This window comes from Oreochromis aureus, linkage group 17 (assembly GCF_013358895.1).
Source record: "Oreochromis aureus strain Israel breed Guangdong linkage group 17, ZZ_aureus, whole genome shotgun sequence".
In the NCBI taxonomy this organism is placed as follows: Eukaryota; Metazoa; Chordata; class Actinopteri; order Cichliformes; family Cichlidae; genus Oreochromis; species Oreochromis aureus.
Window position 1 is genome coordinate 32267088 of NC_052958.1, and position 23732 is coordinate 32290819.

A 23732-nucleotide genomic window follows, 5' to 3' on the forward strand; every position below is an offset into this window, starting at 1 on the left:
CCTGGCTCCTCTGGAACTCTTAGGAGGCAGCATACAACACGAGTAAATCGCTGTAGACAAAGTGGAATTGAGTAAGCAAATGCAACAGCAATCACCGCAGTTCATTGTCTTCTATTTTCTCTGCCAACTGGCACACTTTGTCCAAAGACATTCATCTCATTTCAGCGGCGCTGTTCAGATGCCTGGGGGGAAGATCTAGTTGTAGCTTTTGCTGCTCTGTACACTGAGCAAAATGCTGATTGTGGCAAAGTCGTGCTACTGTAAACCCTGAAATATTCCATTTAGTATGCCAGAAACCAGACAGTGAACACAGCATGTCCTCACTGCTGAGAATACGGAGACAAGAAAGCCTTTCACTTAACATGCAGCCTGCCCTGCATGGATCTCTGATGCCATCCTAATTTCGTCAGTGATACTTAACACTATTTGTCCAACAGGCACTGGAGCCCTCAGCGCATTTACTGCTGTATATTACAGCTTTCAATGGCAGTTCAGAATTGAAGTGAATTATGAAGCAGCAGGCTACATTACAGCAAACTGACATTTTGATAAATGTAAAGCATAGAGGAAATGAGATGGTTTTGGATAGCGGACATAAATCTTAATGAGCCAGTCAATTTATTCCAACTGCTTGGACAGCCACAGGCACACAGAGAGGGTCTAAGTGTCTCACTGCATGTGTTTGTTTGACTGTCTGTCTCCTTGGTCACTGTCTATTGGTCTGTCTGTTATTCCTTTCTTTGTGTTTCCATTCAGACGTGTACTTATGCTAATGGATGTTGCTCACTAATTAATGAAAACACTTGCACCCTTATAAGCTGTGCATTTACCATGTTCACAGTGTTAGCTGCCGTTAGCCACCTCTCTGTCTCAGCCAGCTTGCTGTTCTGGTGAAGTGACATGAATCACCGTTAAAGAGAGGACCGGGACTGACAGGATCAGGCCGGCAAAGGGAGCGATAACTGTGAAGAGCTTCAGAGTCTCTCACATTCTTCAGTGTTTAGATAATGCATCTAAACCTTCTGCTATTATCTCTGCTCTGTTAGTTTGATCTTCTCTTGTCTTCCAACAGCTGACTGTGGAGGAGCATGCTGTGGCTCAGGGTGGATGCTCCAAGCTATTGATCTAAATTACACTGTCTGTAGAGTCTGTAGCTCCTTGGAGATTCAGAGGGAGGAAGAAGAAAAAAGATGGATACCAAGCAATTGTTAAAGGTAAATAATTCAATCTGAAAAAAGAACTAGCAGAGGCAGAGTTTGGATCACATATGAAAAAGGCTTTGATAAATAAACATGAAGATTTTTTTCTATAGCAAAAAAAAAAAAGATAGGGTAGGGATTGACAGAGAGGCAGGGGAATAAAGAGAGTGTGCAGTGTCAGTGCTGTGACTGAGGCAAAGTACGATTTTTAGGATAATCGCAACTTAGCTCAATATAATCTCTGCACCATTACAACAACAATCCTGTGTTTACTGTCGTTCCCAGCCACCCAAAGTTCTTTGAGCACTTTGCTGACTATCGGACTGAGTCTAGCAGGGATGTGACAGGCGTCACTCAGGGAGCTGATGTCAGACTGACAGCTTTTGCAGATGACGCCTCTTTCCAGCTGACATATACTAGACAATACCACCAGGGAAATAAACTGCTTCCACCCAGTCATAACTAATGGGAATTGGACAATATTCTGCTTTTTATTTCAAGAATGCAGAAAAGGGAGGGTGAGACTAGAGTGAGGGGATGTAAAGAAGCAGAGAGAGGCCTGGAGTTGGAAACAACAAATTTAGGCTTTCTAAGCAAATGCTGAAGAATAATGTTGTGTATAGTAAATGAAAGGTCCCTTTTCTAAACATGAATATAACACTAAAATGCAGTTGAATTATGTCTTCTCTGGAAATGCTTTTGATTATGGTTAAGTAAATGGATGATGCAGGAAGTTTGACAATCGTGAAACGTGAACTGAATGGTACAGCATGTACTGTATTCAGGTTTTGTTGTCATGTGATCACTAAACATATGATGTTGACTTGTCTGTCATTTTGAACATGTGCCACTGTAGGGTAAGTTTAATAAAGCCCCATCTCTCAGGCCTAGTGACAGTCAGTGACCCCCCCTGGCAGCTACTGTGCACTAAAGCAAAACATATATTTCCTACCTGCAAACACCTTGCTTTGGTTGCTAACAGACTGCTACGTGTCACTTGTAGTATGCATGAAAGAATCTGACTAGTTGACATGTATTCTCCTAGTTACAGTGAAACTGTGGAAAATGCAACACAGCTAGAAAACCGAAATTGTTAGCCTTCAAAGTAAAAGTTGAGCCATTGCTGCACTATTGAGGCACACTTTTACTTTGAAGGTAGAGTGTTTGCAGACAAGTCTGTGTCTTCCATGCAAACTACAGGCATCCATGGAAACCTGTTAATGGCCAAAGCAACTGTAAGGATGTTTTTTTGCACAGCAACCTCTTTGCATCTGATTTCACCAGCAACTGTCAGGAACCCAAGGAGCCACTTGCCAACCAGTTTGGAGGACATATTTTTCCATAGAGGACATATGTCATATCACATCCAATCTGGTGGACAATCTTCAAGCAATATATGCATGAAGCAAACTCAGCTTTGCTTATAGTGATGGTCAAAATATTCAGTTTTCCACAAATCAAAACAGGGCAGGAATTGTGGGAAATTCGGTGCTTATGTTGCATCTAAGAAGGTTTTGATCGATTATTAGTTCTAACAGCTGGATGCTCTCTGTTGCATCATACTCCTACTTGACCTTCTGGTGTGTGCTACCATTAGTTCATCAATGCTCTAACCTAATCTTTGAATTCTCCTTTCAGCCACACAAAGAGCAGTCTCACTCAGTTTTTCAGCAACCAAACAACTAGTCTGCAAAATTTCAACTATACTGCATGTCCCCTGTTTTGGGATAAGAGAATACTGTGATTAATGAAAAGTACAGTGACTAAGTGGTGCTTTTTATTTATTTATTTGTTCATTTATTTCTACATCAAAGAAAGTTTAACTTTAAAACAAATTATTGCTCTGTTATAAATGTAACCACACAATCTTACATCACAGAAATAAAGAAATAAACACATAAAACTAATTTCTATGATTAATTATCTGCAGTTTCACTTTTGAAATATAACTTCATTTAGGACCACAAAATATGGTTTTCTGAGGGAAAGTGATATATTCTCAGGAAGCTGCACTTTTAATTTCAGCTGTAACCGAAAGGAAGGCCTGGCTGATGAGCAGAGCGGCAGAGTACTCCAGCAGCCAGATTGCACGGCTGATGAGAGCTTTGCCATATGGTGATAATACGACAGGCTGGCAGTCCAACAGCACCACAGGTTTAACCTTGTTTACGCCAGATACACACACACGATGTCTCGCCTTGCACCTTGGGTCATGTTTTCTATTTCCCTGTCATTCATCATGCTTTCCTATTTTATTTTAATACACGTGGTTCAGGCACTTCAGTGTTGTGTCAGCTCCACCATCATGAGTGTCATCTGTGCCTCATTGTGCCATTCCCAGAGTTTATTTAATATGGCTGTACCTCTCTTTCTGTGCCAGACTTGTGTGCTCCAGCCTCTAGTTCCCAGTGTACACATTTTAGGGAATTTGACTTCCAAGTTTCCCTGAACTGCCATGGCCTGGTCCCTGTCAGCAGCTGAGAGATTACCAAACTTTTTGCTAAAGTGAAGAGTGGTTTGTGTTGGGTCTAAACTCAGACCCCGCTGTATCCAGGACTTATTCCCATGAAAGAAAAACAAGGCAACAGCGTTCGATCGATATTTTGCGCAAGGGAGGCCTCGTTGGTATCTTAGCTCATCACGAATGACCCCCACGATGGCCTCCTCTCGCTGCCTTTTATTGAGAGACAGTTCACACAAAACACAGCAAAGCAACGCCCACATGGTTCTAAGGCTTTGTATGTATATGTGTGAACTTCTATATGTAAGTAGGAGTGTGTGTGTGTGTGTGTGTGTGGTACCTCCTGCTGACCAAAGGGTCGTAAACGCAGGAAGCTTACATCAAAAGAAGCAGATCTTCCAGATAGGATGTATCTGCAATAAAACATTACAGCCCCCCCTAACCAGAACCTCGAGAATCTGGGGGGAAGGACAGTGGAATCCCTTTCATCAGAGTTGGCAAGCATAGAAATGACAAACATTAACAATTCACTCCAACAGTTTGTTTGTTTTTTAACTTTTAATTCTATCTCTCTAAGTTGTGCTTTTGAGTCCTGTGTCTGTAGCTTCATGGTCATCACAGCATTTTACCTTCATTAGCTTCCACACAAGCAGTGGGTTATGTTATGCTAACCCACTGTGCTCCACAGTGTTCATCCTTGACACATGTTTATAGCATCCATCATAGATTATAGATTAAAAGAGAGAGATGAGGACGTCAAGCTGGGAGAGAAACGGCCAGAAAGAGAGACCCCCCCGCCAGATAGAGGCGAAGAGTCTGGGAATAGCTAAGAATCAGTGAGACAAACAAGACAAGAAAAGAACAAAGCTAAACACGAGTTCCTTCTTCACAGTCAATCACCAACATTGTGATTGACTGTATCTGCCAGATACGGTCAAATGTACAAATCCAGATAACAACAGTAGGGACGCTGTGTAAGCAAATGTAAATAAAAACAGATTGGAATGATTTGCAAATGTCATAAACCCATATTTTAATCACAATAGATTACATATAAGACATATCAGATGTATCCTTTTAGAAAAGTATTTCTTCATTTTCAACAACACATTAAAAAAAGTTTGGAAAGGGCCATGATTCCCACTGTGTAGGATGCTGTCTTCTTCTAACAACATCTGGAAACGGAGGAGACTGACTGCTGGATTCCTGTGAGAGGAATGTTGTCCTAATCTTGTCTGATAGAGGATTCAAGCTGCTCAAAAGTCCTGGATGTTCTTCGTGGCATTTTTTTTTTTTTCGTGATGTATCAAATGTTTTCAGTTAGTGAAAGGTCTGGACTACAAGTCAGGTTAGCTCCCAGACTTCCATTATGAAGCCGTGCTGCTGTAATAGATGCAGTGTGAGGTTTAGGAATCCTGCTGAAATGTGCAAGATTTTCCCTGAAAGGTATTGTCTGGATGGGATAGTAGCATGCAATGTTCCCTCTAAGCTGCGCACGTGCGCAATTGCGCACTGCTGGCATGGTCTCTGCGCACAGAAAATCTGCGTTGCGCACAAAAAAAATCTAACCTGAATTGAAATTAAAATTAATACTTTAACAATTCTGTTTTGCAGTGTTAGTCAGTAAGTGCCTGGCTGCTCCCATATGGGATTAGAACGATGCCACGTCTTCTGTCATGTTTCGGCTGTGTGTAGGCAGGAAAAGGACCCAAATGCAAAACTCAACATGCAGGAATTAAACTCAAAAAAACTGCTTTATTGCAGAGAACGGCACAAAAAACATAACAAAACTAAACTGGGGCATGGATAAACTGACACACAGGGAAACACAGCCATGAGGAAGACTACGACACTGACAACAAGGAACACAGGGCTTAAATACACTGAGGGATAACGAGGGAATGAGACAGAAGGAGAGCACAGCTGGGAGTAATCAGGCTGGACGAGACAAGGGAAGCAAAACTAGAATCACTGACATCAGACACGGACCTTCTCAGTAAAACAGGAAGCACACCTACTAAACTCTAGACATGTAAACTTAACAGCAACTGAGAAGAGAACATAGGGACCTGAAACATGGGACAGAAAGGCACAGTAGACACAACATGAACACAACAACGCCACAGGGAAAGAGTAAAACAAAACACAGAGCACAGGACCTCTTACAAAATAAAATAGGAAACGTAATGAAACGCAGACATGACTACATGAACTTGAAAACATAAGAAACAGACATGAAACACATGAAGGGCAAGGGAGACTTAACAGGGGTTGAAAACACAAGGGGAAACTAATAAGCAAGTGAACTTAGATAACCTAAAGAACTTAAACATATCATGAACATCAAAATAAACTAAAACTCAAAACGCTGGGTCAAAAGACCCAGGATTTTGACTCTGCTCTTCTCTGGCGATAATGATGGCAGTGCGATCTGCCTCCCTGTACTGCTGCAGGGCCGTATACAGCTGGGACAGGTACTTTGCATCCTGGGAGGAAAAGAGAAACATGAACTAATAGATTTAAAAAGTTTCCCTCTTAAATTTCACAGGGCTCTCTCAGCATAAAACAGTAACAGCTGCAGAATTCATCTCAACTATCTGGTTTAAGTTGTGTGCCAGACTGGTGACCCATCTATCAGAGGCTTCCTGTGACAGCTGGGACACCTCTAACTCCCCTGGGACCCACTTCTTCTTCTTCTTCATATTCTTCTTTCAGCTGCTCCCTATACAAGTCATCACAGCAGATCATCTCTGTCCCTCTCACCCAGTCCCTAACGCAATCATCTGCCACACCAACCCTCCGTGATATCCCCATTCACGACATCCATGAGCCATCTTCTGTGGTCTCTGTCATTTTCTCCTGCCTGGAAGCTCCATTTTCAACATCCTTTGTCTGGTATATCCACTGTTCCTCCTCTGCACATATCCAAACCGTCTCAGCCTTGTCTCTAACTCTCTGATACACTAATTTACAGAATATCATTTCTAATCTAGTCCATCCTGGTCACTCCCAATAAACTTGATACATGGTTTAGGAAATGGACAGTGGATAATTTAAAGCAAGAGATATTGACACATAAAAATCTTGCAAAGCTAAACTAAACTAAAAGCAGAGACTCACCCATTTTAACCATCAGGCATAAGAAAACTGCCTCAAGTGCGTAGAGTTTAAACTGACTAAGAAAACTGAGGCACAATTTACAGGCAGACTGCAGTTTTTCTAGTTTTCTCCAGATAAACAATGTCTCAGAAACACGGTTTAAAACAGGAAAACCTCAGCAGTACCGAAAATCTTCTTCAGTCCTTCAAAGTAATGCCTACTACAGACAATCTGTCAAACAAACTCCCGGTTGCTCTCTAATCACAGATCTGCTGTCCCATTACCTCTTGAAACAGAACATTTGTGAAGCAAGTCTAAATATTCTGGGTCCTTTTTAATATTACACCAAAACTCACGACGCTACAAAAAATATATTCACAGGGAGAAAAGGCAGTAAAGATCCTGCAGAACAATAAGTTAATAATCAGGATATGCTTGCTGAGTTCAACCTGAAACAAAAGGCTCTGGTGATGCAGTTACCTTGGGCATGCCGTCACTTTCCCCCATCAGGTAATCTACCAGCTGATTGGTCAAAGAGCTGTCCTTGGCCTGGCCAACCTGAAATACACACACTTCAATAAAACAAATGTCTCACACACACATGCACGCACGCACGCACACACACACACACACACACACACACACACACACGCACACACACTCTTTAGCTCACAGCTCTCACCATCTCAATCGCCATCTCGATCGCCAGGTTGTCTTCGGTGTTAGGGCACAACAAGAAGTTCTTCAGCGCCTGACAGTTGTCCAGAAAGAAAAGAGCCGTTTGAATAACAGACGTCATAAAACTAAACATGACTGATGAGTGAATTCATTGCTCTTACTCTGCTGTACTGTCCACACTTCTGAAAGAACTTGCCAGCCTCCAGGTGTTTCTTTTCTCCCTCAAAGTAGAGAGCGATACACTGATAGTTCTCCTGTGTCGCCTCAGAGCCTGATGAACACAAAACCCACCAGCCATGAAACAACAGTGAAAACTACGCATAATTAAACAGAATGACACAAAGAGAAATCAGCTCAGGCCTCAAGCAAACACAGCAAAAGGGGAAACAGTTCAGATTTCCAGAAACAGGCTGACCGATGATGTCTGCGTAGACCTCCATTTTTCCGTGCTGCTGCGCCAGCTGGAAGGCTTCTTCGTGGCAATCGGACGAAACCAGGATGCGGATGGCTGAGCCATAGTCGTTAGACTGTAGAAAGAACCTGGGGTGCACACAAACAGACAAATGGAAAATAAATAAATAAATCACCAAGCAGAAACAAACAGAGCTGACAGAAAATGAATGACCACCAATCCTAACAGGAATGAATCCTTAAAGTACACAAACTAACAACCTACTTGCCCTCCGCCTCCTTGGCCTTTGCATACTGCAAGTGAATCTCGGAGAAGAGATGTTTGGAAGCAGCTCTTCCACCTTCGTCCTGAGAAAGAAGCAAAATAAAGTGAAATCCAACCAAGATGATGAGAAACGTGCTGATTGGATGTGTTTGTCAAGGTGTGTTCATATTTGCCTCACCAGTTTTTGCAGCGAATGTAGGCAGAGACTGCTTTGTCATAATACTGTCCTTCTTCATAGAGCTGAGCAGCTTCAGAGTATTGCTGTGATAAAGAAAAAAACACACACAGATGAAGATATGAACAAGACACACCACCTCTGATCTGTAAATGCAGTCGTCCCCATTTTTCAAAGTCTGACAAACAAAGCAAGACAGATTTTGACTAAAATATACACAGCATATGTTGTGTATACTACGGCTTATAAAACTGGTAGAGACGCAGCTGAGACTCACTCCAACAAGGCTGTTACTCACACTCAATTTTTGCTCCAGTTTGTCAAATCTCCCCTGGACTTGCAATAAGGACAGGGATTATTATATTTTTAAATTCCCACAGATGTCCCTTATCTGTAGAGCCTGAGGTTTTTCATTTTGGTCACATGGTTTTCAAGCTGTAACTGACTAAATTTAGGGATGCTTTTTTTTTCAGGTGGAAATGTCTGCCAAAAATGTGGGGCTGACTCTACCTTCATGCTCTCCAGTATGGCCCCACATTCCTTCTTGAGATCTCTGCTCGGGTGCTGGTTAGCCAGAGCGGCTCCTCTCCTGACATACATCCTGGCCATACCTGCCTGGCACGCCTCATCGTGCTCCTGGAACTGCGCAGAGAGGGGGAAAATGAGAAAGATGGGTACAAACACAAAACTGCTTTATTTCCTTCACCTCTGACTACAAACTCCAACTGCCACCTGCAACAAATAGAAAGAACATAATCTGTAATCTGTAACTTGAGCTATATGTACAGCAAACCCTCCATCCTGCCTTCAAGTGACCTCTTTGTAAATACAGGGAGAAGGTGAGCAGGAGATATGACTATAGGTGACATTTTCCGCTATGAAACATAAAAAAAAAAAAACTAACACTAAGTCACAAACATTACTTACAAGGAAAAACAGAATTGTCAACATGAGATTGTGCTTACTTTGCTGTTGTGAGTCATGCCTTTTTCATAGTGTGCCAACGCATTAACATAATCTCCACTACAAACACACAGAGAGAGAAATTTACTGAGAGTCTAGACAAATCAGGTCAGTACTAAACCTGTGCAATGTGTGTAAACACTTACACAAATTCTAGATGAACAGCATATTCTTTGGATATAAAGGGAATCTGATCTTCTGCTAGCCTCTTGGCTAACATGAGAGCACTGTCCCAGTGCAGCAAGTCTCTTCTCATCTAATACACACAAAGACACACACACAATACTACATGAACAATGTTATCGTTACAGATGTTCTGCATGCAGTGAAATGTCATGATTGTAATGAACAGCTTAACATTTTACTGCACGTGACAGCATAAAAAAATGAAAGGAGTTTTCATTCTCTTAAATGTTTACACAGACGCAAACACACCTCCAGAGCAGCGACTGGGGACTTGAGGACAGATAAAGGTCTTGGGCCCGGTCGTAGTCCTCCAGAAACATGGCCAAATGTCCTGCCAGTAAATTCATTTCCTCTGTACCCTGGAAAGAGAGAATGACATAAATACTAAGAGAAAATGAGAGAGACTGAGTGGACCAGTCTAAAATTAGAACACACAGGGGCGATGTCTGTCAGGAAGAATCTGTGACACACAAATTATGTTTATTCAAAAGGGAGAATGCATATTAATTAAGATGAGAACATAACTTTATCAAGTAAATATGCCAGATTTAGCCATACAGGCTAATTTACATCTGTAGTCCCTGCCAGGTTGATGGCATCATAAATTAATCAACACAACCAAACATACAGAGGCATGTGAGCATGATTAAAACACAGAAACAAATGTAAAATAAACACATACCCACATAACATATTAAAAATCGAATGCTAAAATCATTTTATGAAAACACATTAGAATCGAGGACTTTCGGTGAGACTATGGCCGTTTCTCAATTCTCAAGTACGCGAGTACGTACTCGCGTTCTCGGTGAGTACGTACTCGCCGAGAACGCAGGGGAGTACGTACCCACCGAGAACGCGAGCACGGACTCGCGATATGTACAATTGGAACACCTGCGTACGTGATGATGTCACAGGTCCCGAGTTTTTACTGCCGTCCCCTCTTAATTTAACTGTGAGTAACATGTTATGAAGCTTAACTTTAATCACAGCCAAACCGGTTTACTCAGGAACAAATAAAACACTGAAATAAACCAAACATTAACATTTAGAAGTGATCTAAGTGACTTATGTATCATTTTTAACCTCAGTAGTGAAACCTCTAATAATAAAAATAGTGTACATGTACATACGTGTACATACCTTAATAAAAACAAGCAGGTGAGATGTTAGAAAGCTTTTATTTTTATTTTAGTGGACACTCAATACTATAGACAGCTGCTGGAGTTTCTTTAACCTGAGTAGTGAGAAGACCGCAAGGGGGTTGAAAACGATGTGCCGAGAGTCCGCTGTTGAGTTTTGGACGAAATGCATTCTGGGATATTTAGCTGTACCAAGTCCACACCGATGCATGCTCGATAAAGCGGGCAGAGCGAGAACACATCCGGGACTTTTTATGTTCTCGGCTTGACGCGCGTGCCAATTGGAACAGTACTTGGTCTCCGACTGATGACGTATCACGAGTACACGAGAATGCAAGTACGCACAAGTACGCATATTGAGAAACGCCCTATGTCTAATCAGGAAAACATGTGTGCATACCTGGATTCTCTGCAGAGACCGCACCATGCCGACATTGCCACTCATGCGGTACACCTGGATGGCCAGCTCAACCTCCATGTGGACCAAGCAGGCTTTGCCCAACTCTGCCCAGTCTGCATTAGTGCCTGCAGACTTGCACAGAGCCAAGGCTTCGTTGAACCTGGACAGGAAGATTATGTTATTTATAAGTCCTTTACGGTTCTTCTCGCCTCCATCAAAGTCGTCATCGGCTGCCTTAAAATTGCAATTCTGTAAGTTAGCAAACTGTTAAATTTGAGTGAAAATGTAAAAGTGGGTAAGAAAAGTAAATCAGTGAAAAGGGATGAGTGCTCCAGATAATAATAATAATAATAATGATGATGGATTGGATTTATATAGCGCTTTTCAAAAAGATGACTGGAGCACACCCGGTTCAGTGTTTCCAGCATCGCTGACCTTTTGAGCATGACAGCCTGGGCGAGCTGCCTGCTGAGCTCTGTCGAGGAGTTTGTCGCCGTGTGCTTCAGGAATGAGTGTGTGCTCAACTCCACTTTGCTGATTCTACCGCTTGCCGTTTGACAGGTCAGCTCACCGTTGTCAAAGACCAGAGGCTTCTGGGAAAAGGGGAGCGTGGTGCTCCCTACTAACACCACCTGTGGGCCTGAGCAGAGTCACAGAGAGAGGAAATACGCTTAAAAATATCACCTGTAGTACATTTGAATGCATGTGGGCACTGATGTGACCTTCTTATTACTGCCCCGTGATGTGGTGCCATCCCCCTACCATAGATGGTGGTTTCATGCAGGGCATAGGTGTAGACTTGGTCATCATCATAGGCTACAAACACCCCTCTGCCTGCATGCCAGTTGTCCCAGAGCACTCCTGTGATGGTGGGTGAAAAGTTGGGGAGCTCAAAGCAGGACTCTGTTGCCTGCATTACACACACACACACACACACACACACACACACACACACACACACACACACGTTACTGTAATTCTAAAGAATTTATTGCAAATTCTTTTGGGTAAATGACCCCGAATGAATGCTGAAAGACTCCACTTCAATCACATCTTGATTGCTTGAGTTATCTTATTATAAAGTTACACTACAATATGCTCAGGTACTTTATATCTTTTTTTATTTAGGTAAATATTCATACTTTTAAAAATGCACTAACGTTTGCAGGGGAGAGCAGGAAGCCGCTGTTTTGGTTATCGATGAACACAACTCGAGTGCCAATAACGTCAGGGAACACTTTCCTCACACCAACTGAATGGCTGTAACTGCTCAATGCCTCACAGTCCTCCACCGGGACAGACACCACACTTCCAGACTGGGAAAAACAAAAATTCAAGTGACGTTAGCAAGTGACAAAAAACCAAAGAAACAAAACAAAACACAGAGGGTGAAAGGGTGTTTGTGAAAACAGGACAAATATGACTGACAAGAAAAACACAATTAAACTAAAGATAAAAAAAAATATATTTAATAACTGACAGTGTTATACTGATGTCCCCTCATATAACTATGATATGTAGATTTTGTACAAAGGCGATTTTTTTCTCTGATCACACTCACATCAGTGCCATAGTAGAGGATATTGGCAGTGAGGGCGTGGCAAAGGATGCGGCCTTTTCTGTCATCGCCTGGAAAAAGCTTCATCTGCTTCTTCTCGTCCTGATCTTTGCCTTCAATCTAAAAACACAACACATATACGGAGGCCTGTAGTTTATTCATGAGATAAACAATAAACAATGAAACCTGCTTGGTGATCAGTCACCAGATGGCTCACCACATGGAGCTGGACTTTCCCCTCAAACAGCGCTGCTGCATAGTCAGAGTTAAGACACATGCTGGCTATTGTCCCCAAATACTCGATGTCCTTCAGCTTATTAAAACCTGAGACACACAGACACATTTCAGGGACGTAGAAGGGCAGAGATTCACTCTTGGAAACCTGACTCAGTGGACACACAAACACGCATATATACACACCTGGTTCCTGATCTGCCAGTGCGTAAAACCAGGCTCTGTTGTTCATCCCCACAGCCACATGGCATGGTCCCACTGCAATGAATGTGGGCTCTACTTCCACTTCTATCGTTACTGGACTCTCCTGAAAACACAGCAACAGATTCTCATTTTACATATTACACTTTTAAAGAAATCCTTCCTCTGTTTAAGGGCTGCTGTGAGCCTGTATGAGCATGAGTCCGGTAATCCCTCGACTCTATTAACAAAACGTGGTTTTTAGTCCAAGTTGTTTGATTTTGTTTTTTGCTGATTTTCTTGTTTTATTTTTCATCTTGTTGCCAGCAGTAAGCCACCTCAAAAAGTACTCTCCTATCTCTGCTGTTTTTTGTTTTTTCAGAATAATAACTGATAATAATTATAAGAGAATGCGTGTGTGTGTGTCCTTACTTCGTCCACCTGGTTGCAGACAGTGACCTCCAGCAAGGAGGTGAGGTAGGCCAGCCGGGTGCCATAGCTGTCGCCAAGAATGGGCAGCTTTGTCAGGAAGACATGGAGCGTCCCTCTCTGTGTGGAAAGTGCCAACAGCTGGCTGTCATCTGTCCAGCTCAGCTGATCCAGACCTGTAGGAGGAGACACACCGGGATCCACAGTGATTGAAGAATGTAAGATGGCCTTTTAGAAAAACTAGAATCCCCCCAAAACAAAACAAAACAAAACAAAAAACAACAGCCTCACCTTTATTCTCATCATGCAGCTGAATTATTCTGCTGATATCTTTACGATCTGACAGCTCGTGGATTATTATGCTGAAGCAGAAGCACAGGGTCAGATTTTTCCCCATTTACAAATGATAAAAACATAAACAAAACTGAAATGGCAGTCCAGCTGCTTTATTGAAAGCCTGTGTGCATCCTCGCTTGATGCTGGTGAGATGGCCACACTGTTGAGTCCATCTTTAAAGCTATAAGTGTGACACAGCTCATTCCCTGTCTCTCCAGATTTTTGTGTGGCCAAAAAACAACAACAAAGTACACTTTTTTTTTTTAACATCACATGAAAATTCTGAAGCGTGGCGGTGTTTTGCTGAGCACCTCTGCTTACCTGTTGTCCCCACAAGACGCACACTTGTTCACTGCTGTGGAGATGGCTATGCTGTTGAGACAGTCTTTATGGTTGTGAGCCCGATAGAGCTCATATCCTATCTCCCTGATGTGTGTGGAGATGACCACAAAGTATCCATGGGAGAAACCAATGAGTATATACCCATCACCATACCTACACAGTCCGACAAAGATGGTGAGAGAACACGTTTTACTGCTAATAACTCAAGTGTGATTAAGTACCAAAGCTTGTTGTGTGTGTGAACAGATGCAATACCAGCGGTAGGACACAATGTTTCCATAGTGGCGCCGAAAGCTAGCTCTATTTGGTTTCCCGGTCGTTGATGTTGAAAAGCATCAGTATCTTCTTGTCCACAGAAACACTCACCTGAAGGGTGGAATAACGTGCACTTTTTCCATGACACATTTCAGACATCCTAAACCTTTTATAACCTTCATGAGAAAAATTGATTTAAAATTCTCTGCAAATCCCAGATAAGCTGTTATGTTCAAACAGACCTTAAAATGTATCTCCAGTACAGGTTCAATTTGAAACTAGCAAAAAACAGACTCACTGTGCTCTCTCCTTGAGCTGAGCTTTCATCTGTCTTCATCACCGAGAAGTACATTTCAGCAGGCTTACCCCGAACCGTTGTCTAGCAAAAGATCAGAAAGTACACTCAGTCCATAAGACCTGCTGTGACTGATTTTTAGTCCAGTTCAGATTAATTTGACGTACCACAGCCTTTTCTCCCCGTTTCCTGAATAGCTACTTAACATCCACCCTTCCATTGAATCCATTTCTGATGTGGCTTTAACAAACAGGTCTGCTAATATTTCTTTGGGAATCACCTTGTTAGTGCAAAAATACTATTATGTATTACTGTGCATTATGTACAATTACATTATGCCTGTCACACTGTTATGTTTGGCATTTTTCACAGATTCAACCAAAGAAATTATGTGGTTTTTGTGACAGGTTTATAGTAACAAAATGCCTAAAGATACAACTTAAAATTGCCTGCTTGCTAAGCTGTCTGTTATGTAAAGAATCAACACTGGTTCACACTTTGAGTTAGCCTTCTTTATGCTTGAATGATCCCTTGATCAAAAGGCTTAACAAACAAAACACAGACTGAAGTGAAAATGAGTGAAAAAGCAGCAAATGTCTAAAGAAAAACTCTGAAAGACCTTCAGAAAAACTGGAAAACTATTGTTAAAGAACATTAAAAAATACTAGACATGAGGGTTGGACCAAGATTTTTGCACACTACTGTATTTGACTACCTGTCTGATGGTGTCTCCCTCATGATTGCTGATGCTCAGTGTGTTGTCGTCACTCCCCAGAGCCAGCAGATTCTGGGAGCTCCAACAGCCACACGTAATCTTCTTGCTATGTTTGCCTATCAAGTGTGGAGAGAAGGAGGCAGAGAATCAATATTACAGAACAGACTAAAGACCATTAAACCATCCAAGATTATATATACAGTTGTGTCGTGTGTTACCCAGCACAGGGATCTTGCGTGAGGTCTGCTGATTGTAGATCAACAGGTTTCCTTTGACTGTTCCGACTGCCAACAGCGGGCTAGTCTTTGACCACAAGACGAAAGACATCTGATCTCTGTTTGAAACCATCAACAATTAGAACACAAAACATTTAGCTTTACTTATTTCAAAGTTAGTGTTTTGTTAAAACAGGGGGGAAAAAAACACATATTTGCAGTGAAATTATACAATGACTAACACTTGCATCACTTATTCAGCCAGTACAATTAACTGTACTAGAATGATCGGGTTTTATTTTCTCCCTCTGAAATGGTCCTACCTCATACCGCTGTCTATCTGGGATGTTTTACTGACGCTGGCATCCCAGAGAAAGATGGAGCTGGATTTTGCAGCTATCACTGCCAGAATGTCCCCATCCTTATCCCAGTCCATCCCCACACAGCGCCTTACAGAGAAAGAGGAGAAAGGAAGTTATTAAGAAAACCTGAACATTCAGTGGTAATTAGCTAAAACTGTTAGATGACACGAAACTGGAATCTGAGTGATTTTTTCACACTTACCCTGGAAGGTTGATTTCAGTCCACTTGTGTCCACGTCGATCAAATATTTTCACTGTGTTGTCCTGTCTGTGTGATTGAAAATAAAGCTCAGTCGAAGACAAATAGTAGACTGTTACACAGCCTTCTCAGAGCTATTATGTTAATGAAAATGGCATACTCACCCTGCAACAGCAATATATCTGCCAAAGCTTTTCTGCCACTTGTACAGTAGGTTAGATCCCGCCCAGGCTTTTTCAGCGAGCACAAACGCACTCTGTGGATTTAAAGATGTCCTTATAGGTTTGTTTTTTCCCCACTCTACCAATTTTATAGTGCCACTTCAACGTACAGTTTCATCTTATTTGCTTCTAAATGCATATTAAAGCATCATCTAGAAAGCTCCTTAATCAAACTATATATAAACATGTGTCAGATAGCTAGGTGTACAACATACCCATGCACTGCATGCAACAAAATACGCCCGCAGAAGTTACTTTTAAAACAGAAGAGTGACTTATTTTACTTAGCCTAAACTTATGTCTGTGTTATCATTACAAAGATTAGCTCAGCAACCTAAAATATTTTAACAAAAATGCAAAAAAAAACAAACAACCCCCCCCCCCCCGCTGTTTAAACAGACGGGTGACAAACAAGAGAAAGGTGCTATAGGTAATATTATTTTAGCTGTGAGTATAGAGCTTTTTGTTATCATTACTGTGACTATGTTTGCCAAACAGCCTGTTTTTTTGATTATTGGATAATACACAAAGCAAAACACATTTTTAGTGGACTTTGGTTCAGTATTATATATTTCTATGAACATATAAAATGTCAGAGTCTGATTGTAGCCTCTGGGTTTTTTTAAAAAGCATTTACTCCCTACACATATCTATATTTTCTACTCCTTACATTTTCAAAACAGGCTTGTTACTTTTGGTTTAAGCCATTTGAGGGGAGTTATTTCATTGCTGCAGGCATCAAACATCAAACTGATTTGAACCTAAACACATGAAAGGCAATCCTGATAGTGTACTAATCACCTGGCTATGAAACATAAAAAAAGATGAAAGAGGCAAAACTGTTTGCAAAACATAGTCAGGAGTTAAAGTGGGCCAGTGTTTTTTTTTTGGGCACAACACCCGAACAACTGCAGGTGCTCATAAGTTGCAGTCACGGTACTTCAGCATCCAGCTAGCAATAGACAAGATGAGCATGAATAAATGGATTAATAGTTTTTAAGTGACAGGTAATTTCAAATGCAGCATTTCTATCAGCTCAACAAACATCAGCAAACACACAAACTGTGTGGTCTTTGCACCTTTGTGGTCTTGCTACCTAAGAAACTACACAATGACAATAAAAAAGTTCTAAGTTCTGTTTGTGTGCAGTTTCTCTCACAGTGTGTTGCTAGCTAAAAGTCCAGCTGCTGTACATCGCAGGGAGAGAAAAGAAAGAGAGCTAACTTCACTCAGAGATGGAGAAAGATAAGACACACAGGACAGGAGAGGAAGAAGAGAGGTTAGATTTAAAAGTAAGGACTGCTCAGTGGGATTTAATAAACTGGAATGTAAAGCTTGCATGTAAGTCCTCATGTGCTGAAATCAGATATTGGGTCTGTGACATTATGTTTTTCATATACTGAAAGATGCTGCAAAACAATCTGAAACAGACTAACTGAGTTATTTAAAGACTGCATGAAGATCCTCTGCAGGTTAGTGCAGGATAAACAGGTTAGTTTGCTGAACTGTGATGGATTTAAAGTAAAGTGTGAGTGTGACCGGTGCACAGTGATTGTGGTGCTCATGTCAGAATTAGATTACATCGAGTGTTGCAGAGATTCATTTAAACTGAAGCTCAAGATGCTGACATTCATTCACTGAGTTCCACCTTCATACCAACAGTATAGTGTCTAATATAAAGACAGTGTACTGTCAGTGTAGAGGATGGAAATCACCCAGGACAGCTCATGAAACATCTGCTGACATCTGGTTGAATTCAGTTGTGTACATCCACAGAGAGCAGCAGGTCAGCTGATCACAGCTTGTACTGTAAGAAAATCTACTGGAGCTCTCGTTAGAAATAAATAGTTCGTATTTCATCTACTAATCTTATTTTAAATATTACATTAACCTCCTAGGACCTGGCGTCCACGTATGTGGACATTACATTTCGGGTTATTTAGACCAAAATACTCAGTTTTGCTCTACAAGGGCCTGATATCCACTTAGGAGGACATTATACTGCTACTGTACTATCGAAGTTTTAAACGAATATCCTCATATGTGGCTCTCATTTTTCTTAGAAACAAAAATTAGGTAAAAAAAAAATAAAAATCTGGTAATTCTTTGTTTTTACATTCATCAGGTCCCAACCAGCCCAAATATCAAAGAGAAATTAAAAATGCCGTGGAAGAGTTCGGGTCTTAGGAGGTTAATATAGCACTAGAGCTGGGCGATATAAGATTTTTTCATATCACGATATGTTTTTTTCTGACAGGCGATAACGATATATATCACGATATAAGCCAAATAGCTATATTTGTAAGATTTAAATGTGCCGTTGCTCACAAGTAAAATGTGAAATAATCAGCAGCTTGTTTTGATTTAAATATTTATATCCCATAACAAGTTCAACAGGGTAGATGTACTTAAGGAACATGAGACTTTTTCAGATAAATAAAGGCAAATATTGCAAACTACACAAAAGGCAGCCGCTAAAGCGTATAAGTTTCAAAATAGAACAAACAAAACAGACTACTAAATTGTCAATTCCACTTAGAAACAAAATATTAATTAAAACTAAAAATAAATCTTAGTTTGTTTTACAGAAGAACAGACAAAATTGACTAACTTTTGTCAATATCAAATAAACTGAGAACTAAAAGGAAATTCTCAATCTCTCCTTGTTGTATAGCTTAGCTTTTCAAACAGTTACTTTAGTCTGACAAAAGCCGAATGACGAATTAGCGCTTTCAGTCAGAGATTGAGCATGCACCGGTTTATTGTATTTCCAGACTTGCTTTCGGCACAATTTACAGTGCGCGCTACTCTGTTTTTTGTCAGACTTGAAATAGCCGAAATACCTTCACACTACGGAACTTCTATGGCCCTTCCGTTCGACAATCTCTCCGGCATTGGAAACATCATCTGTTTTCTCTTCGGTAACCTTTGGTTACGCTCTCGGTTGATTTTTCTCTAGTGGGCACACTCATTTCCTCCATTACCCGGGCAGCACGGCGGCTGGCTGCTTCCCAAACAAATACACATGTGCGGCTTGGTACTTGTGCTGTACGTAACAAGTCATGTGACGTGACGCTGCGGCTGTAATTGGTTCGGCTGTTCTTCTTTCTTTTTTTTAAGAGGACAAGAGAGATGAGGCCTATCGCAATAGTTTAATTTTTCTATCAAGAAAAAGTTATTTCGCAATACATATCGTTATCGTTCTATCGCCCAGCTCTATATAGCACAAGGTTCAGTTAGCTTTGGATAAAAATAGGTGGTAAAAATGTTCTTCAAGGAGCTACTTTTACTTTCTTACTCTTACTCTACACATTTCAGAGCCCATACTTTTTCACTTGAGTAAACAAGTTATATCAGTACTTCAGCTTTTGATGGAGTATTTCTTAACACTAATATCTGTCACCTTCTGTGTTGAGCTCATTGTTTTCTCTGTAGTGACTCAACTGATTCCAAGTAGCTGGAAATGTTCCTCTGCTGCTCCGTCAGACTCTTCTCCTCCAGCTGATCAGCTGGGACACAAAACAGATATTTGTTAGGCTCCACACTGCACTGAAGAGTCAAAGTGTCTCATATGTCCATCTGACAATACAGAGAACAAAATTGAGCTTCCCTAAGTGGGCAACTTGTTTGAAACAAACACTAAAGGTTTTAGCACCGATACTGAATTTAGCAGTATGGCAATCTTCTCCGTGTTTATCCCACTGTACAGAAAGTGTCTGCAATTTAATTGGAAGTTTGCTCATTTTCTAATCTATTTATTTTATTTATAAGTAAAATATATAAATAAAACTCTTCAGATCTCTTTAAAAAATGCCCTGGCCAAGAACAAACAAAAAACAATCAATGGAGCTGTACAAACTAGTAACACACACACACAGGTGATGAAGATGAGATACAAAAAAAAAAAAAAAAAAAACTAACTTATAATCTTCAATGTCAATAGAAGATGGGCGATTGCGCGAGCAACACATTGCCAGGGAGGGCAAAAAAACTGAGCGAGAGGGGCTGCTATTGTGTGTGTGTCTATGGATAATAGCAAACACTGAAATACATTTTTTGCACGCAGCAATGAATTTTGTTCACTCAAATTCAGCTTTTCTTCGCTCAAAATAAAACACTTGCACCTGCAAACCTTTTTTACGTGTGCTCAGAACAGTGGCACAGAAATGACGCCATAGTGGTGCTAGCTAGCTAGCTTGGTTAGCAAGCTGCATTCCTAAACTGTGCAGGTGCTACACAGTGACCCAAAGATGCTAACTAGGGCTGAGTAATAGACTAATAAAATAACAGAAACTTTGATTACACTTAGCTCATTTAAAAGCTTCCTTCTAATAATAAAGCTGTTTACTTCTTTCTGTTTCACTCGCTTTTGCTGATATCTTCCAGTAAATTAGTTTATAGCAACTTGACTTGTATTGACTTTTTCTTTCAACAGGTTCACACATATCTGACAACAGATACCAAGGAGAGCAGCAGAAAACTTCATTCAGGAGCTAAACTCAAGATTGACTGAACTCAGATCAAAGTTATCTAGTCACTTACCTTTGGATGAGAAAGCGAAAAACTGAGAAGCAAACGCAATCAAGCGGGAACTCTGCTTCTTCTTCTTCTTTTTTCTTTTTGGCGGATAACGCTGGTGCATTATCGCCACCTGCTGGACTGTTTGATCATCAACTGGGCACAGACCCTTGAAAGTTTCTGCTCAAATAAAAAATGGAATTCCAGCATCTTGTGACTTAAGTTTGTGGTTTTCACTGTTTACTCTGTAATTTTCTGCACGTGTGTTCTGCAAACCCCAAAGTTTAAATCAATGACAAATTTAGGATCTTTAAGATGAATCTTTAAGCTGCAACCAGCAGCTATGTAGGCCTAATTATTAACCCAAACATGTGAGAGAGAATAGGTATACGGTTGGAAAAAAGGAGGGGGGTCTGTGGAGTGTTGAGAAATCAGTTTCACCCCGGTTCTTTTTATTCCTCGGGCATCCAGAGACGGCACCAGACCTCAGTAGTTATTTCACAAAACCTTTATTCATCTTTTTTCATCTTCATTTTAGCATGCATCTTCTAGAAGGGAAGACGTGCAAGGCCGGTGTCCCCGAGCAGATCTTCACTCCTTTGTCTGTGAAACACAGTTTTGTAGAAGCGACCCCATCATAAAACCCCCATGGTGTGCTCGAAACTGTGTGTGTATGCACGAGCACGTGAGTGCCTATGTGTGCGTGTACCCGTGTGTCTATGTGAGTGCACGTGAGTGACTGTGTGCATGTAGGTGTGGGTGTGTCCTAACAGTCAAAGCACTGTGTGTGTGTCTCTGTGTATGTGACTTCCTGCCGGTCATTAAAGTAATCTCCTCACTCAATCTACACCAAATTCCTTTACACAAGATAGAAAACACAGTTAACATATTACAAACACTGAGACCCCCACTCTGCATCCACCGGGCCAATGGCCTCTTGTTGTCTTACATTTACATTTACAGATAAGGATGCAGAGAGTCTCCTGCAAACCCACCTCCAAGCCATGGAAACCATGAACTTTCATTAAAGGTACAAGCATCAGCATCAGCAACCCCAACTGTAGCTTCCTGTCTTCTTTTATGACAGCAGACCCCCAGTGTCCATAAATTCCTTTCTCTCTAAACAATTACACAGACGAAACAGGGCGTTGTTGGAATGCTACTACGCAAGTAACCCTGGCGGGAGGGGTTACATGAATAGGATGAGGGACCTATGGATATATAGATATATATATCCGTTAGTAGCCGGATAATATTAAAGGTTTTTATTTTATTGCGCCTGTAATATGATTAATGTAAGAAAGCAAAATAAAGCTGCTATTGAAAAAAGAAATAGTTCTTTACTGAGAAAATGGTTATCAAGATCATTGTCATAATACTGAAACATTTAAACAGAATTCAAACTATGAGTTTGTCTGTGGAAAACTAACTGCCGCTTTGTCTCTCTATACAGCACGGACTCAACAGAAATCTGCTGCGTTACCCCCCTGAACTCTCCATGCCCCAGGAACCCCTCCCTCTCTGATCCCCCCAGGAATCACCCCTCCTTTTTTCCCACCGGATGCGATTAGTCACACATATGGAATCGATTAGACACTTCCGGAGTACCCCCCTCTCCTCACCGGATGCAATTCGTCGCGCTTATGGATCATATTACACACATCTGGAATCGATTAGTCACTTCCGGAGTACTTCCGGTAAGCTCAAAAGGTCAAGGCTGGGGTCATCAATCAAATTTTGACACAAGCAATACACCTATTCTCTCTCAGATGTAAAGAGCTATGATTTTTGAGAGAGGGAGTGTTTGCCCAGGGCGCCAAACAGGCTAGGACCGCCACTGCATCCAGCTACTGCTCAGATACTGGGAATATTGTTGAAATATTTATAAATGAAGAGCTTACATTCACATGTGCTCTGCCAGGGCCAAACATCGGTCTGGATGAGGGCATCACTGGACACAGTTTGCTTTGTTGGTTCAGCAAGCTTGTCGCAGTCATCATCGGCGGCTGCTGCCAAGCGTTTCTTCTAAGATGACCTTTGCGAACGTTGACCTTGCAGAGTTTCTTGGTTGCTGCCTTTAGGACTTTCTCTCTTTTGTATTTGAAGATAATTCATTCAATATACTCAGCTGCCTCCCTTTGGTGCCTCACACATCACTTTGTGAAGTTTTTCAGTGTCCAGTTATTTTTTTTTATTGCTGTTTAAAGTCTCTGTATGTTTGACCCTGTAGACTGTTTAATGGACTGCTTGTCTCCCTGTTTGTAACCACTGCCTGTTTTTGACTAAAGATTTGGATTTTTGACTTTAATACAGCCGTGAGATATGAATTAGACACGGTTTTAAAGGAGGATCCCTTCACATGTCATGCATGTGCCCCAGACATACTTGCAATTTCAGTGGATGGAAACCGCAAGCATTACTGTTTCAAGAATGCAGCTAGGTACAGCAAAACATGTATAGTAGCAGTGTTTGTATCAGAAAATGTGACTATAAGGTGCACCAATTAACTGTATGACACCATAAAGTATACTGTATTGCTATTTTGTTCAGATCTGAGGAACAGGGCATCTTTGAAGACGCCTTCATCGCAAAGGATGAAGATGTGGGGAGATTTGTGGACTACATACACAGCACATCCAGACATGTAAGATTGAACACTCTAATTACATAGACAGAATTATGGTAACCTTTAACACTCTGCTGAAGAGATTGTGAAAAGACACTGTCACCAGCTATTTAATGCATTTTAGGTCTCCGGACGAGGTGTTTGTGGAGGGGAGTGGTCAGCAGCCAGAGAGACCTCCCAAAGATCCAGCAGCAAGGTGGATGAGGAGGGACTGGAGCTTGCGGTGTGTAGGCATGGAGTGCTGCTCAGTGCTCTAAATATGTACGGA

At 41.3% G+C, this 23732-nt stretch overlaps 1 pseudogene; it reads right to left on the minus strand.

The window, feature by feature from the left end:
* Nucleotides 1-5433: 5433 nt before the first annotated feature.
* On the minus strand, nt 5434-20934 carry LOC116336340 (annotated as a pseudogene).
* Nucleotides 20935-23732: the final 2798 nt, after the last annotated feature.